This window comes from Scyliorhinus canicula, chromosome 10 (assembly GCF_902713615.1).
Source record: "Scyliorhinus canicula chromosome 10, sScyCan1.1, whole genome shotgun sequence".
Lineage (NCBI taxonomy): Eukaryota > Metazoa > Chordata > Chondrichthyes > Carcharhiniformes > Scyliorhinidae > Scyliorhinus > Scyliorhinus canicula.
This window is the reverse complement of record NC_052155.1, coordinates 44,881,906-44,901,392: the sequence shown is the minus strand read 5'-3', so window position 1 is coordinate 44,901,392 and position 19,487 is coordinate 44,881,906.

Sequence of the window (19,487 nt, the reverse complement as noted above, 5' to 3'; positions counted from 1 at the left end):
TGGAGGGTTAGATTCAGTGGTCTTGGAGTGGAGGGTGGGGACTGGGGTGCAGGAGTGGGGAGGGGGGGTGTGGGCACCCATACGGCCAGTGTCACTCTGCAGAACCATATGCCAAGGTGGGTGGATAGTGGGGTGTGCAGCAAGGTGGCTGCCTTGCAGGCTGCAGAAATGGATGCCCATGCCTGGGACACGGCCCAAGTCCCGTGGGGGGGGGGGGGGGGGGTCACCCCAGTCACACAGCCCACTCCCCCGTCACCACCCCCTCACCCTGCCACCCCAGCCCTGGCAGGCATCCATCCCCACCCCAGCCAGCTCGGCCAGTGTCCAGCCTGGCAGCCCACGATCGCGCCTCTCTGTGTCCTGCCTCTTCTCTCTCCCTCATCAGCCACAACGGCGGTTTCATGATTTTTAAAAGCACAAGTGAACCACGTTATCGGGAATTCGACCCATTGGAGGGCAGAGAATTGCGGAGGGCCCGGAGAATACCGGGTCAGGTCCACTAATGATATGCCAACGGCGTTTACTGTACGTGTGTTCTAGAACGCATCGATGCCGATGCCAAGGTGAGGGAGAATTGCGTTTTGACGTGAAATCAACGCCTGCTGCGCTTTTGGAGCCGGAACCAATTCTCTGCCCAATCGCATTTCCCGATTTTGGCTTCGACCGAAAGCGAATCCCACCCATGGTATAATTTATCTGCATGTAGGCTGCAGGAACCAGAGGAATGGAGAGGAGACTTGGAGGCCTGCAGCAGGGCCTGAGATGGGGTGGTGAGCTGATCTCTCCCAAGCACAGGAGGAAGAGGACAACCTCTCGAAGATGTCAGATATGGATGGAGGTTGTTGAGGAAGCCAAAGGCGGAAGTGTGGACTCCCCCACCTGGAGACAGTGGGTTAAGAGGGGCCAGGTGCTCTGGAGGTTGGGAACGCTGATTGGTTTAGCACTTTCAGGCACCGAGCCTCATACTCTGACTTTACCAACCTTCACCTGCACAGCATTCCTCAGGTAAATGCACTTTGCTGCTCCACCCATTCCTCTCTCTCCAGGCACCTCACATCTCTTTCTGAACAGTCAACATTCAAATTCACACTCATCCTATTACCCTTTTGCTCCCATTCCTCACAACCACACTACAAAAATGTTGTCATAGGAACATAGGAACAGGAGCCAGCATTCAGTACTTCGAGCCTGTCCTGCCACTCAATGAGATCATGGCTGACCTGTGACCTAACTCTTCTTATCTGACTTTAGCCCATATTGCTCAACATCTCTCCTCAACAAAAATCTATCGATCTCAGATTTAAAATTAACTGTTCTAACTTCAACTGCTGATGATGAGAGTGTTTCAAACCTCTACCACCCTTTGAATGAAGAAGTGCTTCACAAACATCTCTCTTGAACGGTCCAAACCTAATTTTGAAACTATGCCTCTTATTTCCAATCAGTGGAAATAGTTTATCTTCACTGACCCTGTCTTTCCCTGTTAATATTTGAAGTCTTCTGTCATGAAGAAAAATGGCAGGGCTATAGTGATAGGGGACTCGATCGTAAGGGGAATAGACAGGCGGTTCTGTGGACGCAATCGAGACTCCAGGATGGTATGTTGCCTCCCTGGTGCAAGGGTCAAGGATGTCTCGGAGCGGCTGCAGGACATTCTGGGGGGGGAGGGTGAACAGCCAGCTGTCGTGGTGCACATAGGCACCAACGATATAGGTAAAAAACGGGATGAGGTCCTACAAGCGGAATTCAGGGAGTTAGGAGTTAAACTAAAAAGTAGGACCTCAAAGGTAGTAATCTCAGGATTGCTACCAGTGCCACGAGCTAGTCAGAGTAGGAATGTCAGGATAGATAGGATGAATGCGTGGCTCGAGAGATGGTGCAAGAGGGAGGGATTCAAATTCCTGGGGCATTGGGATCGGTTCTGGGGGAGGTGGGACCAGTACAAACCGGACGGTCTGCACTTGGGCAGGACTGGAACCGATGTCCTAGGGGGGGTGTTTTCTTGAGCTGTTGGGGAGGGTTTAAACTAATGTGGCAGGGGGATGGGAACCAATGCTGGAAGTTGGAAGGTAGTAAAACAGGGACAGAAACAAAAGGAAGTAAGGGGAAAAGTGCAAGGCAGAGAAGACATAGTCAGAAATCCATAAGGGCGACAGTACAAGGTACAGTGACTGAGGGGAGCACAGTGAATAGGCCCAGTAATAACAAAAGGAATAAAACTGGAGATGTTAAGATTCAAAACAGAGGTAAAAAAACCAACATAAGTGTACTTTACCTGAATGCTCGTAGTATTCGGAATAAAGTAAATGAGTTGGTGGCACAAATCATCGTAAATGACTATGATTTAGTGGCCATTACTGAAACATGGTTAAAGGATGGTCACGACTGGGAGTTAAATATCCGAGGGTATCAAACTATTCGGAAGGACAGAGTGGATGGTAAGGGAGGTGGTGTTGCTCTGTTATTTAAGGATGACATCCGGCAATAGTAAGGGATGACATCGGTGCTATGGAGGATAAGGTTGAATCCATTTGGGTGGAAATCAGGAATAGTAAGGCGAAAAAGTCACTGATAGGAGTAGTCTATCGGCCACTAAATAGTAACGAGATGGTGGGGCAGGCAATAAACAAAGAAATAATTGATGCATGTAGAAATGGTACAGCAGTTATCATGGGGGATTTTAATCTACATGTCGATTGGTTGAACCAGGTCGGTCAAGGCAACCGTGAGGAGGAGTTTATAGAATGTATCCGCGATAGTTTCCTAGAACAGTATGTAATGGAACCTACGAGGGAACAAGCGGTCCTAGATCTTGTCCTGTGTAATGAGACAGGATTGATTCATGATCTCATAGTTAGGGATCCTCTCGGAAGGAGCGATCACAATATGGTGGAATTTAAAATACAGATGGAGGGTGAGAAAGTAAAATCAAATACTAGTGTTTTGTGTTTAAACAAAGGAGATTACAAGGGGATGAGAGAAGAACTAGCTAAGGTAGACTGGGAGCTAAGACTTTATGGTGGAACAGTTGAGGAACAGTGGAGAACCTTCCAAGCGATTTTTCACAGTGCTCAGCAAAGGTTTATACCAACAAAAAGGAAGGACGGAAGAAAGAGGGAAAATCGACCGTGGATATCTAAGGAAATAAGGGAGAGTATCAAATTGAAGGAAAAAGCATATAAAGTGGCAAAGATTGCTGGGAGATTAGAGGACTGGGAAATCTTTAGGGGGCAACAGAAAGCTACTAAAAAAGCTATAAAGAAGAGTAAGATAGAGTATGAGAGTAAACTTGCTCAGAATATAAAAACAGACAGTAAAAGTTTTTACAAATATATAAGACAAAAAAGAGTGGCTAAGGTAAATATTGGTCCTTTAGAGGATGAGAAGGGAGATTTAATAATGGGAAATGAGGAAATGGCTGAGGAACTGAACAGGTTTTTTGGGTCGGTCTTCACAGTGGAAGACACAAATAACATGCTAGCGACTGATAGAAATGAGGCTATGACAGGTGAGGACCTTGAGAGGATTGTTATCACTAAGGAGGGAGTGATGGGCAAGCTAATGGGGCTAAAGGTAGACAAGTCTCCTGGCCCTGATGGAATGCATCCCAGAGTGCTAAAAGAGATGGCTAGGGAAATTGCAGATGCACTAGTGATAATTTACCGAAATTCACTAGACTCTGGGGTGGTCTGGGTGGATTGGAAATTAGCAAACGTGACGCCACTGTTTAAAAAAGGAGGTAGGCAGAAAGCAGGAAATTATAGGCCAGTGAGTTTAACTTCGGTAATAGGGAAGATGCTGGAATCTATCATCAAGGAAGAAATTGCGAGGCATCTGGATAGAAATTGTCCCATTGGGCAGACGCAGCATGGGTTCGTTAAAGGCAGGTCATGCCTAACTAATTTAATGGAATTTTTTGAGGACATTACCAGTGCAGTAGATAACGGGGAGCCGATGGATGTGGTATATCTGGATTTCCAGAAAGCCTTTGACAAGGTGCCACACAAAAGGTTGCTGCATAAGATAAAGATGCATGGCATTAAGGGTAAAGTAGTAGCATGGATAGAGGATTGGTTAATTAATAGAAAGCAAAGAGTTGGGCTAAATGGGTGTTTCTCTGGTTGGCAATCAGTAGCTAGTGGTGTCCCTCAGGGATCCGTGTTGGGCCCACAATTGTTCACAATTTACATTGATGATTTGGAGTTGGGGACCAAGGGCAATATGTCCAAGTTTGCAGATGACACTAAGATGAGTGGTAAAGCGAAAAGTGCAGAGGATACTGGAAGTCTGCAGAGGGATTTGGATAGGTTAAGTGAATGGGCTCGGGTCTGGCAGATGGAATACAATGTTGACAAATGTGAGGTTATCCATTTTGGTAGGAATAACAGCAAACGGGATTATTATTTAAACGATAAAATATTAAAGCATGCCGCTGCTCAGAGAGACTTGGGTGTGCTAGTGCATGAGTCACAGAAAGTTGGTTTACAAGTGCAACAGGTGATTAAGAAGGCAAATGGAATTTTGTCCTTCATTGCTAGAGGGATGGAGTTTAAGACTAGGGAGGTTATGTTGCAATTGTATAAGGTGTTAGTGCGGCCACACCTGGAGTATTGTGTTCAGTTTTGGTCTCCTTACTTGAGAAAGGACGTACTGGCACTGGAGGGTGTGCAGAGGAGATTCACTAGGTTAATCCCAGACCTGAAGGGGTTGGATTATGAGGAGAGGTTGAGTAGACTGGGACTGTACTCGTTGGAATTTAGAAGGATGAGGGGGGATCTTATAGAAACATTTAAAATTATGAAGGGAATAGATAGGATAGATGCGGGCAGGTTGTTTCCACTGGCGGGTGACAGCAGAACTAGGGGGCATAGCCTCAAAATAAGGGGAAGTAGATTTAGGACTGAGTTTAGGAGGAACTTCTTCACCCAAAGGGTTGTGAATCTATGGAATTCCTTGCCCAGTGAAGCAGTTGAGGCTCCTTCATTACATATTTTTAAGGTAAAGATAGATAGTTTTTTGAAGAATAAAGGGATTAAGGGTTATGGTGTTCGGGCCGGAAAGTGGAGCTGAGTCCACAAAAGATCAGCCATGATCTAATTGAATGGCGGAGCAGGCTCGAGGGGCCAGATGGCCTACTCCTGCTCCTAGTTCTTATGTTCTTATGATCTGCAGACATGCAGACAATGATATACAGACAGGCATAGACAGGCAGCTAATGAACACAGAGAGCAGGACATGACCAATGAGGACACTCAGGGGTGGTATCTCACTATAAAAGGCACTAGGTACTCACCCTCCGGCTCTTTCCACAGGCGACACTTAGAGATTAGGACAGGGGCAGATCAGAAGCATCACACCCACCACGTGGCTTAGAGCAGACTGGTTAGTTAGACTGGGTTACTATAGCAAGATTAGCAGGAGAGTCGAACTCATAGAGAACTGTGCTATTGGTTCAATAAATCACATTGAACTTACTTCAAAGTCTGGAGTATCTTTTGGTCAAAGCTGCATCGAGTTGCAGCCTGTGTTTTCCCAGAGTACATAACACATCACCTTCAATTCGATCGACCCTCAACCTTTTAAATTCTCATGAAAACAGGCCTAATTTGTATAATCTCTCCTCGTAACATAACCCCTGTTATCCAGGTATCATTATTGTAAATCTATGTTGTTCTCCCTCAAGGCCAAGATATCCTTCCTGCTCACAGTACTCCAAGTGGGGTCTAATCAGGGTTTTGTATAGCTGCAGCATGACAACAGTGTCTTCATACTCCAATCCCCGAGAGATAAAGGCTAGCATTCCATTAGCCTTTCTGCTTATTTTCTGCACATGACATTTTAAACATCTATACACCTGAACCCTCAAATCTCTTTGGACATCCAATGCACTTAACCTCTTTCCATTTAGAAAGAACTCTGCTTTTTATTCATTTTTGGTCCAAAATGGATAATCTCACACTTGCTTACAATGAATTCCATCTGCCACAATTTTGCCCCAGTCTGTCAATATTCTTGCAGTTTTATGCTATCATCTAGACTGTCTATTATGTTACCTAACTTGGTATTATCAACAAATTTGGATGTGTGATTTTCTATGCCTTCATCCAAGTCATTAATTTTAATAAATGTTGTCCTTTCCCGCTGTGTTAAAATGGGCAATGGTCTAAGTTTTATGCTCAATGCAGAATTGGACACGATACATTAAGAAGTGGACACTTTAAATTAAAACCACAGTCAGAACCACAGACAGACCTAATGACAAGTAAAACAGCTAAACTCAAAGACACTGGGCAAAGATGGACTGCCGGGCAAGTCTTGGCCTGTCCTGTAAACAAGACATTGGAAGATAATCGGTCCCATTCAAATGTATCAATTGCTGTGGATTGCACAGGTGAAGCCAGACTTTATGGCACACAGATTTCTCACCGTTATCTCATATGGGATAAGGTTGAGTGCAGTTAATGCACCTGAAGCTGAACCCCCCTGGTGTCCTGCGGAGTTGCAATCGGCAATTCCATTGTGGGTTGCGACCCGCACCCCGTTACCTCATCGGTTGAGCGCCAGGTAAGCTTCTGGAAGGGCGCAAAGAAGGAGATAAGAACAGGACACCCAGATACCCCCCCCCCCCCCCCCCCCCCCCCCCCCCACTGAAGACTTGATGATTAGCAGCGGAGAAGACTTAATGGCGGATCAGAGGACTAAAGGAAGCAGTGTGTGAGATCCACCTTGGCAGATGAGGGCCCTGAGATGACTGAGACTCAGAGGATTGGACTCGCACCTTGATCCATTTAATCAGCACGGGTAATATTAGAAATATTGGGCATATAATAGTTGGGATAATTTGGGGGAATAAATGTTTCATTGTGTTTAAAAATAAACTTGGGTTGAATTGTAAACATGTCTGCCCTCTGTTCATCTCACACATAAGGGCACCTGGGTAAAATATTTGAATCATAAACTGGTTGAAGTGTCTGAATATTTCCAGACAACACCTCTATCTACAAAACTCTTTAATGAACACCCATATCTGTTTCCCCTTCCTGCAGGAACAGAGGCTAAGACCCTGTGGGGCTGTGGGCAGGGTTGGGGGAGGCGGTAGGGGGGGTTGGGGGCTGGGGGGGGGGGAGGGGGTGGGAGGGGGGGGGGGAGGAGGGGGGGGGAGTTGTCCCTCCAGTGGCAGATGTTAAACTTCTGACAGCCAGTTGGTAAAAGAGGAAACCACTTTTGCTTCTATGGGCGCGATTCACCAAAAACATTTCAAAGTGTCATTTTGGGTGCTTTTGGCGGGATATTTCTCGACGGTTCTATTGGCGAGATCACGGCCCGTATTCAATGGCACTTAGTGCCAAGAATGAGCCCCCACGAGATTCTCACCATTACTGGCTATCTCATTGTCTGATTTGCCAGATTCGCGCCTTAGCTTCTCACCGCGAACAAGGAGGAGCTGCTTTTAAACATTCCCTCACCACTTGCTCCCAGTCAACACCTAAGCATGGTAGCGCACTGACCTGATCTTCGCTTTGGCAATGCCGATCAGACCAGGCTTCTGGGCACTGTGGATGAGAAGCGGGTCACCCTGTTCCCCCGAGGGGGTCGGAGGACCAATAGCAGGGTCAGCAATGCCGCCTGGGAGCAGTGGCAGCAGCTGTCAGTGCGGCCAGCATGGCCAGGGGGACGGCCGTTCAATGTTGGAAGACGTCCAACGACCTCAACCGAGCTGCAAGAGTAAATTACCACCTCTTCTGGCATCAGTTATGCCTCCCCCCCTCTCAAATTCCCAATGACCCCCCCAAACCCCCCTAAATCACTGGCTGACACCTCGCATCCTTCTCACATCCAATCTAAGTGCTTGTTCCTCAGCATCCCCTGGTACCCACAAGCACAAACCCTTCATGTACAGGTGTAGTGGACCTCCATGTCACCTACTATAGACCTTCCTAACCCATCAAGCATGCAGCTCACAATGCCCTCGCATTGCCCCTGCAGGAGACGCTAGCCCATAATAAGCGGGAAAGGGCCAAGATGGGAGTGGGATACCAGAAATCTGAGTGCCCACCTGATGTACGATCAATGACCACGAGATGAGTGGTGAACTATTGAGGCTTTATTGTGCTAGATGTGAAGGGTCAGCAGCTGGGCCCAAGAATGGGGGCAGTGCAGGAGAGCGTACACTTTTATACAGAGTCTGCTGGGTGGAGGCAGCAGGCCAGGATTTACTGTAATGACTGGAGTACAATGGCAGTGTACCATAATACATGTAATGTATGTTCAGTGGTTTACCACATTCACCCCTGTTTAAAAGAAGAGTCCAGCGGGGGTGAAGCGGAGTTACGGGTCGAGTCTGTCGGGGTCTTTGCGATTCCGGGAGAGCGTTGTCCTCTCCTTCTTCACCCAGTAGTTGAGCCGGTGGAGGGACGGGCGCCACCGGGGTGGGGGTGGCGGTGATAATCGTTGGTGGGGGGGGGGGGGGGGGGGTGGTGCAGGGGTGGGGGTGGCGGTGGTTGCCACGGGAGGGGGAGGAGAGGGTACCAGGTCGGGGGTGGTGGTGATGGTGGATGGGGAACCAGCGGGTGCCAGGTCCCGGAGGAAGACTGTGTCCTGCCGCCCGTCATGGTGTGCCAAGTAAGTTTCCTGTGGGTTCACATGGAGGAGGAAGACTTTTTCGACAAAGGGGTCTGATTTATGCCTCCTTTCATGCTTCCGGAGGAGAACGGGCCCAGGAACAGTCAGCCAGATCGGGAGTGAGATCCCGGAGGTGGACTTCCTGGGGAAGGCAAACACACGTCCTTGAGGGGTCACATTGGTAGCAGTGCACAGGAGCGAACGGATGGCGTGGAGCGCATCGGGGAGGACCTCCTGCCAGCGGGAGACTGGGAGACTCCTAGACGGAAGGGCCAGCAGGACGGCCTTCCTGACCGTCGCGTTCTCCATCTCTGCCTGTCCGTTTCCCCGGGGGTTGTAGCTGGTCATCCTGCTCAAGGCGATGCCTTTGCTGAGCAGGAACTGATGCAGCTCATCACTCATGAACGAGCAGCCCCGATCACTGTGGATGTAGGTGGGGAAACCGAACAAGGTGAAGATACTGTGTAGGGCCTTGGTGACAGTTGCAGAAATCATGTCCGGGCAAGGGATGGTGAATGGGAAATGGGAATACTCATCAATGATGTTGAGAAAGTACACGTTGAAGTCCGTGGAGGGGAAGGGTCCTTTGAAATCGATGCTGAGGCGCTCAAAGGGGTGGGAGGCCTTCATCAGATGCGCTCTGTCCGGCCGGTAGAAGTGCGGTTTGCACTCCACGCAGACCTGGCAGTCCCTGGTCACGGTCCTGACCTCCTTGATGGAGTAAGGCAGGTTGATGGCCTTGATAAAGCGGAAGAACCGGGTGACCCCGGGTGTCAGAGGTCCTTGTGGAGTGCACGAAGTAGGTCTACTTGTGCGCTGGCACAAGTACCACGGGACAGAGCATCTGGGGGCTCATTGAGCTTCCCAGGACGATACAAGATCTCGTAGTTATAAGTGGAGAGTTTGATCCTCCACCTCAAGGTTTTGTCGTTCTGAATCTTGCCCCGCTGTGTGTTACGAAACATGAAGGCAACCGACTGTTGGTCAGTGAGGAGAGTGTATCACCTGCCGGCCAGGTAATGCCTCCAATGTAGCACAGCTTCCACAATGGTTTGGGCTTCCTTTTCGACAGAGGAGTGCCGAATTTCGGAGGCATGGATGGTACGGGAGAAGAAAGCCACAGATCTGCCCGCCTGGTTGAGCGTGGTGGCCAGAGCCACATCCGATGCGTCACTCTCCACCTGAAATGGGAGGGATTTGTCGACTGGGTGCATTGCGACTTTGGCAATGTCCGCCTTGATGTGGTTAAAGGCCCGGCGGGCCCCTGCCGTCAGGGGGAAAGTGGTGGACTTTGAGTGGGCGGGCCTTGTCTGCATAATTAGGGACCCACTGGGCGTAATATGAGAAGAATCCCAGGCACCGCTTCAGAGCCTTGGGACAGTGAGGGAGGAGAAGTTCCAGGAGCATGCGGTCGGGGTCGGGCCCTCGGACTCCAGTTTCCACAATGTAGCCAAGGTTGGCTAGGCGGGTTGTGCGGGTTGTGTGGAAAACGCATTGCTCCTTATTATAGGTAAGGTTAAGGAGTTTAGCGGTGTGGAGGAATTTCTGGAGATTCGTGCCGTGGTCCTGCTGGTCGTGGCGGCAGATGGTGACATTATCCAGATACAGGAACATGGCCCGCAGCCCTTACTGGTCAACCATTTGGTCCAACTCTCGCTGGAAGACCGAGACCCCATTGGTGACGCCGAAGGGAACCCTAAGGAAATACTAGAGGCGGCCATCTGCTTCGAATGCAGTGTATTGGCGGTCCTCCGGGCTGATGGGGATGTGGTGGTAGGCGGATTTCAAGTCGACGGTGGAGAAGACTCGATACTGCGCAATCTGGTTGTTCATCTCCGATATGCGGGGAAGGGGGTACGCATCGAGCTACGTGTACCGGTTGATTGTCTGACTGGAGTCGATGATCATCCGGTGCTTCTCCCCACTTTTAACGACCACCACTTGAGCTCTCCCGGGGCTGTTACTGGCCTCAATGACCCCCTCCCGCAGAAGTCATTGGACCTCCAACCTGATAAATGTCCTGTCCTGGGCACTGTACCGTCTACTCCTTGTGGCGACGGGCTTACAGTCCGGGGTGAGATTTGCGAAGTGGGAGGGTGGTTTAAGGGTCGTGAGGCCACAGACTGTGAGAGGGGCAGGGGTCCGCCGAACTTTAGGGTGAGGCTCTGGATGTGACACTGGAAATCGAGACCCAGTAACAAGGCAGCGCAGAGATGGGGGAGGACTGAGAGTCTGAAGTTACTGTACTCTGCGCCCTGTATCGAGAGGATCGCGACGCAGTACCCCCGGATCCGTAAGGAATGGGATCCAGAGGCCAGGGAGATCTTCTGGGTCATGGTGAGAACTAGGAGGGAGCAGCCCCTTACCATAGCTGGGTGGATGAATCGAAGAGGCAGGTCGTCTCGTGCCCGTTGATCCGTACCATCGTTGTAGCGGTCGCGAGTTGCGAGGCCGAGACTGGTTGAGGGTGATAGGCGAGCTGCGGAAGGTGGTGGGAGGGCCGGTCTGTGGTGGTGGCCCACGAGGGTGATGCGCGGTCGGAGGTGTAGGACTCCAGGCTGTGGGAGGCCACTTTTGAGGAGTTCACAAGTTGTGCTGTCTCTGTGAGGTCAAGTGTATCCCCTTCTAATAAGCGCTGGCGGATTTAGAGCTTCTGTGGGTCTGAGATGACTTCAGTGGATGCGCCGAGATATCCTTCAAAGCAGGCTAGCCAGTGCTCGAAAGTCACTGTGGTGTCGGCTACTTGTGGATTCAGCTTGAGGCAATCTGGCTTGAGTAAGACGTTCATCTTCAAAATTCTAGCACAATAAATTGATGGATCATCAATGACTATGAGACGAATGGTGAACTATTGTGGCTTTATTGTGCTCGATGTAAAGCGTCCAGCAGCTGGACCCAAGAATGGGGGCAGTGCAGGAGAGCATACACTTTTATACAGAGCCTGCTGGATGGAGCTAGCAGGCCGGGATTTACAATGTCAGTGTACCATAATACATGTAACGTATGTTCAGTGGTTTAACATACCAACCTCTATGAGGAACAGGCCCTGGAAATTCTGAGGAGAGATGAGTCACCGACAGTGAGATTGAACTGTGCCATGGAGGTGAGGACCCATTGCCCCTTCACCCAGATGGCCTGTCTCAAGTGAGTTGTTCATGTCAAACAAAATGATCCTTGTGTCTCACTGACACATGTCCATTGTCTTGCAGGATCTCCATCTGATGAGGCCGGGCCATCTGGAATCATTCCCCCCCACCCCACCACCTGAGAGACCATCTCAGAGGAGGGCTCTGACGAAACCACCAGCGAGGCATCGCAGCTAACAGCCCCACCTTCCTCCAGTGCAGAGACACACACCTTACCGGGTGACATTAGTGGACAGTTTTCTGGGGCACAATCTGGTGAGCACGACAGTTGCTGATGCACATCAGGTGGAGGCAGGAACGTCTAAATGGAGAGCAGTTGGACTTCTGCTGGATCCCAGGACACAGCTGGGTCCCAGCCAGATGTTGAGCCTCTGGACAAGGTAATCCCAGAGCTGATGTAAATAATAGGCAAGAGCTGTGATATTCAGGAGGGGATGTCAGTGACATTACGGTGACTGGAAAGCTGATTGGACGAGTCCCAAAGGCTTCAGGCACAGTATATTAATAACAATATTATTTATTGTCATGGGCAGCACGGTTAGCACTGTGGCCTCACAGCGCCAGGGTCCCAGATTCGATTCCCCGCTGGGTCACTGTCTGTGCAGAGTCAGCACGTTCTCCCCGTGTCTGCGAAAGGTTTCCTCCGGGTGCTCCGGTTTCCTCCCACAGTCCAAAGACGTGCAGGTTAGGTGGATTGGCCATGATAAATTGCCCTTAGTGACCAAAAGGTTTAGGAGGGCTTATTGGGTTACGGGGATAGAGTGGAACTGAGGGTTTAAGTGGGTCGATGCAGACTCGATGGGCCGAATGGCCTCCTTCTGCACTGTATCTTCTATGTTCTAAGTAGGCTTACATTAACACTGCAATGAGGTTCCTTTGAAAAGCCCCTAGTCGCCATCATTCAGCGCTTGTTTGGGTACGCTGAGGGAGAATTCAGAATATCCAATTCACCTGACGAAATGGTGCCGGCAATGCATTGCGCCCAAGCCAACGCTGGCAGGGTGGCGACTGCAGTGGAAAGCCTGGAGCCTGAAGCACAGCGTCCGTGTCTTGAGTTCTGGTGTCCAAGGCATAGCTCAGTCTGTGAAGACCATGGCTGAGGGCCTCAACATTATTTCCCAGTCGATAAGGGACATGTTTCAGATGCAGGTGGACATTGCCGAGGCATTCCAGAGCATGGCCCAGACACTGGGAAGCATCGCTGAGGGTGTTGACATCATGGTGCAGACAATGGAGAGCCTCCAGGAACGGCAGCACCAGAAGATTGAGAGGCCGCTGGAGCTCAATCCACCTGTCCCTCCATCTCATGGAGTGCCCCAGGGTTTTACGGGCACCGTCAGGGAGGAGGAAGCATTGGATACCAACCACAGCCTGTCACCAATGAGATGAAGGCGATCTCCAGTCCCTGCCGCCTGATTCCGGCACATCTCAAAGGCAGTAGGTAGAACAGGATGGCACGGGGCACCAGTGACACTGGTCAGTCGGCCGGGGTCCCCCGACTCCAGGCCCTCCAGAGGACAGGGAAAACGGAACTGCAGGTGGAGGGAGGGAAATGTGGGGATTTGAGCTGACGGACACAGCTCGTCCAATGAGAATCTGAAGACGATGAGGGCCTCCATTGTCCTCCTGGCATGGCGGATTCTTCCCTCCGCCTGTCCTCCATCCTCCGACTCCTCCTTGGGCTCATCCTCCAACCCCTCCTCGTCTGCCTCCTCCTCGGACAAGGCCACATGTCCCTCCTCCTCTTTCACCGTGTTGCCCCACTGCCGTGCCAGGTTTTGGAGGGCACAGCAGACCACCAGAAAGCGGGAGACCCTCTGGTAAGTGTACTGCAGGGCATCACCAGAGCAGTCCAGGCATCGGAACGGCATTCTCAGTCTTCCAATGAACCACTCAAAGACACTGGGCGAGATTCTCCGGACTCACGACGGGTCGGAGAATAGCGGGCGTCGGAAATTTTTACGGCGACGCTGTTCCGACGCCCTCCCGCTATTCTCCGAACCCCGCAAATTGTCGGAGTCGCGTTTCCCGACAAACGCCTCCTTCCCGCCCCTGACACGACCAGAATCGCCACTGAGAGCCCCCCCGCTATTCACCGGCCCGGATGGGCCGAAGTCCCGACGTCATGGCGCCCTGTTTGGACGTCGTGAAACACACCTGCTTTTTAAATTCGTCAACCAGTCGGCCTGGCTGACGACTGCTTGGAGGAGGTCAGGGCACCACTCTGCGCACCGCTCAGCGCACCGTTCAGCGCACCGCTCGAGTCTGGCCACAACGGGGAAGGCATCCCTGGGAACGGGAGGGGGTCCAGAACGGGGGCAGTGGGGGGGAGACGGGGGAGGCAGTGGGGGAGACGGAGGGGGCAGTGGGGGAGACGGAGGGGGCAGTGGGGGAGACGGAGGGGGCAGTGGGGGAGACGGGGGAGGCAGTGGGGGAGACGGAGGGGGCAGTGGGGGGCGACGGAGGGGGGGGGTTAGGTAGAGAGTGAGCCGTCCAACCCCGTAACAAAATGTCTGCCACCATGCCATGGTGTGCAGGTGACGAGGACACGGCCGCTGGTTCCCCTGTGGCTTCCGGCCACAGGCCACTGACGCACCCGTGAGGAGGCCATAGTTTACTGGCCGTTGGATGCAGAAAGTGACCAGGGGTTAGGCTGACCGCGTGTCAGCAGCGCGACCAGGCCACCGGGACACACTGGTATCCCATGGCTGGCGGCTGCCGAGGTGTCGACTAACGTCCGTCTAACATGTCCCGTTTCTCTGCCTCCTACCACCCTTCTGTAGGTTAGCACGATGCATGGGAACAGAACGGCTATGTTCTGCGCAGTGGTTGGGGCCGCTCTACTGGATTTGGAGATGCAGCAGCATCCACACCCACAACCCGCAGTGGCTGCAGGGCCAGCTGCAGCAGCAGAGGGAAGGGCCGAGGAGTTGCCAGTCGTCGAGCAGCATGGGGGGGGGGGGGGAGGAGGAGGAGGAGGAGGAGGAAGAGGAAGAGGAGAGAGTGAGGGTGCAGCCACGGCGTCAGAGGCGACGACCAAAGCCGAGGGTGTACCGTGTCCGGGTCTCTTTCCTAACAATGCCGGACATCACCTGCAGGAGAAGACTCGGCTGAGTAGGCAGACGGTGATACATATCTGCGAACTCCTGTCGCACCTCGCCCCACGTGGAACGGGGGGAGGACACGCGATCCCGGTAGCCATCAAGGTGACGGTCGCTCTGAACTTCTATGCTACCGGCTCCTTCCAGTCTCCGAGCGGGGACGTCTCTGGGATCTCCCAGTCATCGGTGCACAGGTGCATCCGGGATGTGACCGACGCCCTCTATGCCATCGCCGATCGCTACATCACCTTTCCCGAGGACCGAGCAAGTCAAGACTCACGAGCCCGTGGATTTGCCAGTGTGGCCGGGATACCGAGGGTTCAGGGGTCAATCGACTGTGTTCACGTCCCCATGCGCCCGCCTGCTGTGGACAGGGACGTGTTCACAAACAGGAGGGGGACATACTCCATTAATGTCCAGGTGGTATGCGACCCCCACATGAGGTTCATGAACGTCTGTGCAAGGTTCCCAGGGAGTGTGCATGACTCCTACATACTGGCGCAGTCGTTCATCCCTGCGATGTTTGAGGGACGTCCCCCCCGGCTGAGGGGCTGGTTGCTAGGTGACAGGGGTTATCCGCTGAGGTCTTGGCTGATGACGCCTATACGGAGGCCTCAGACCAATGCGGAAACACGATACAACGAGGCCCATGCAGCAACCAGGGGTGTGGTGGAGCGCTGCCTTGGCCTCCTGAAGATGAGATTCAGGTGCCTGGACCGCTCCGGAGGGGCCCTGCAGTACCAGGCCGACAGGGTCGCTCGCATTGTAGTGGTCTGCTGTGCGCTGCACAACATCGCGATGCAGAGGGGAGATGACCTGTTGCAGGAGGCGGAGGGAGAAGCTAGTGGCAGTGGTGCCAGCACAGAGGAGGAGGAGGATGAGGAGGAGGAGGAGGAGGAGGACGCTGGCGGAGTGGCGGGCGCAGCACTCAGACACGACCCAGGTGCTGGTGATGTCCAGGAGGCGGCACGACGGACCCGGCAAGGACGGCGGGCACGCGACGCCATGGTGGCAGCACGGTTCACGCATCGCATGTGACGTCCCCGATGAACACCAAACCACCACCTGCATCGCTAGTCATGCAGAGGGTCACCACACAACTGCCACCACCACAACCCCCCCCCCCCCCCCCCCCCCCCCCCCATCAGTGTACACTGCTCCACTTCGACATGACGCTTATCACTGGGTACAGACGGAATGGCACAACATTGATGGCTGTGTCAGCGGGTGTGATCAGTGCCATGTGGAATGATGACAGCCCGCTCTGCGAAGAGCTGTGAGCTCAGAATCGTTAGAGAGAGTCTGACCCATGGCAATAGCTGAACCATCCACCTTGGTGGCCGCTGAGTTTGTCACTGACACTCCATCACGTGCCCGCGTGGGCTAGCTGTGGGAGGGGGGTAGGGGCAGGGACTGCACACCCGGCACCGAGGTTTCACCACCCGTCACCCCCAGCGACACTCGGTCACCATCACGATTCCTGTGGCTGTGGAACAATCACACGGTATTACAAGTAAGGTGGAACAGTGCATTTAATATTAACAATTATTTACAGGTGCCCTAGCCCCTACAACTAAACTGTGCCCTTCACCCGTGCCAACTTACTCAGTGTCTATCTTAGTTGCCTTACGGGCCCTACCACTACGTCTAAGTGAATCCCCAGGTGATACAGCAGGAGTGGAGGAGGATTGCTGCGAATCGCCCCCCTCGACTCGTTTCTCCTTGGCTATGCGTTTCCTGGGGCGACCCGGCCTTGATGGGCCAGGCTGCTCTGCGGGCGTCTCGGGTGACATTGTGCCACCCTGCTCTGCCTGCTGCCCACCCGATGCACCAGGGATGGGACGGGGGGAGGCCGAGAATTCCGGGACGTCCCGTGATGGAGTTAATGGGACAGGCCCCGAAACCTCCTCCTCCCTCGGGGAGCCCGGTGGCCCCCGGGCCTCACTTTGGGACAGAGGTGCGAGCGGGGAGGTTCCCCGTCGCACCACCGACACCTGGCGCTGCCAGTCCTGGAGGCCTGCAACGGTATCCACCAGGATCCGAAGGTTTGCAGAGACGGAGTCCAGGGAGTTAGACATTCCCGCCAGGGACTGTGCGATCTCAACCTGTGTGTGCACGACGCCATCCAGCACATGTGTCAGGCGGTTGATGGTCTCCGCGACTGACAGCTGGGACTGTGCTATCGACTGCTGGGACTGTGCCATGGCGTGCTGCAACTGGCCAATGACCTGCTGAGACTCGGCCATGGCCCGCAGGGCGCCGGCAATGTCGGTTTGGCTCTGGCACATTGCTGCCTGTGAGAGGGCAACCCTGTCCAGGGCCGAGGATGACGCGTGCACATTAACCCCAACGTCTTGCATAACCTGACCCATTGCCTCCACCGCGGATGCCACCCGTGCGGTGTCGGACTGGGTCTCTGCGATGAGCGGCACCACTCCCTGCTCTTGGACGCGGTTCGACTCCTCTAACAGCGTCTGCAGAGTCTGGAAGGAAGCCCTCATCCCGTCATTGTTTCCCTGGGTTTCCTGAGGCATCGGCTGTGCGGGTGGGTTGATAAACTCCAGGAACTCCGAAAACGTCTGGGAGCCAGCTGCATCCTGGGCCTGGTCTGGCCTCCGCGAGTCCGGGCCCTCTGTTGCTCCGACCTCCACCTGCTGTACCTGCTCATCTGTGATGTGCCAACCAGACTGTGCCCCAGGAGACTCATCACTAAATAGGCCCGCCGGGGTGTGTATCTCTGGGATGATGGATGTGGTGGGAGAAAGCAGTGCCGCAAGCCCGACGCTCTCAATGGTTAGGTCCTCGTCCATGGTGTGGGGCTGCTCAGCGACAGGAGGGTTGTCCCTGGCCATTTCTGGTGGTGGTGGTGGACCTCAAACCCTCTGTGCGTCCTGGTCCGCAGATTGGGTTGGGGCGGATAGGGCTGCCCGCTGATCGGGCACCCTCTGTTGTGAGGCCCCGGGTGAGGTGGCGGTAGATTCCTGTCTCCGTCTGCAGCCAGACGGCCCTGGTCGTTCGGCATCACGTCCTAGGGAAGAGAATGAGACGGGTTATTTCGATTTGCTCGGCAGGCCGCTGGACGGTCCCAGTGGGCAGGGTGTGTGAAGGGACAGAGGATGGGGAGGTGTCCCAGTGGGCAAGGTGTGTGAAGGGACAGAGGATGGGGAGGTGTCCCAGTGGGCAGGGTGTGTGAAGGGACAGAGGATGGGGAGGTGTCCCAGTGGGCAGGGTGTGTGAAGGGACAGAGGATGGGGAGGTGTCCCAGTGGGCAGGGTGTGTGAAGGGACAGAGGATGGGGGGGGGGGGGGGGGGAGGTGTTTGTCTGGGAGGGTTGTCTCACTTGCTGCAGTTCCGCCAACCTCGCATTGCGCGATATCGCGGGTGGCAGACCCCCCAACAAGGTCCAGTGCCCTCTGTTCAAAGGTGCTGAGGGGGTGCATGTTGGGCGAACCCCCTCCAGTCTTGTGCCGCTCACGGTGGTTATGACCGGCCTTGGCCTGTTGGGGGAGGGAACATAGGTAGATCATTACAAAACGGTAGGTATCAGCAGTCCGTTCTGATACTGGCACAGTTTGGGGGGGGCAAGTTGTCATCAGATGATTGCATCTCTCCTCGGGGCCAGAGCGCTGGGTCTGTGACAACTTTGTGAACCACCCTCAAATAACTCTGCCCCAATCCCTCTCCCCCCCCCCCCCCCCCCCCCCCGGGCAGTTAAGGGGGAGGGATGGTTGTGACTAGGGGGCACCCTCATGGCACTTACCCTGGCAGACCTGGTGAGGTCGTGTAGCTTCTTTCGGCACTGCTCTGCTGAGCGAGGGGTCTGCCCCACAGCACTGACGGCAGCAGCCACGTCACGCCAGGCCTGGCGTGCTGGCAGGTTGGCGATGCCCTCTCCGCGGGCGGATGATGCCCCTCCTCTGCTCCACGGCATCGAGCAGCGCCTCGACGTCTGCATCAATAAAGCGAGGAGCAGCTCGCCTAGGCTCCGACATCCTGCCCGACAGATTCTGTGGTCGCCCGCGCCTTTTTACGGCGTCGGGCGGCGTCACATGGGCGGGTTCGTGTCGTCGTCGCGTTCCGTCGTCATGACGCACGTAATTGACGCGGCCGCGCTGCTAGCCCATTTCCAGGAAGTGAATCGGTCGGGAAATGAAGCCTTCGCGACCGTCGTAAAACGGTCCCGATTTTTACGACGGTTTGCCGACTTTCCGCGGGTGCGGAGAATTTCGCCCACTGTGTGTGACAACTTGAGCCTCATTATAATGGATCTCCGCCTTGATCTCAGGCCTTTGCATGATGTCATTAGCCATGACTTTAGCGAATAATATTTGTCCTCCAAGATCCAAACTATCATCCTGGGGTGACCCTTGAAGATATCGGGGATCTCTGAATGTTCCAGGATGTAGTTTTCATTCATGCTGAAGGGCAACTAGGGATGGGCAATAAATGCTGGCCTACCAGCGACGCCCACATCCTGTCAATTCATTTTTTAAAAAAGCTCCCAGGGTAGCAGGCACAGACGTGCATGGTTCAAAGGCAGTGCTTGCACATGATCTGAACAGTTAAGGAGTGGAACTCTTTCCTGTTAATATAGGGCATTCCCTGATGCCCTGTGCAC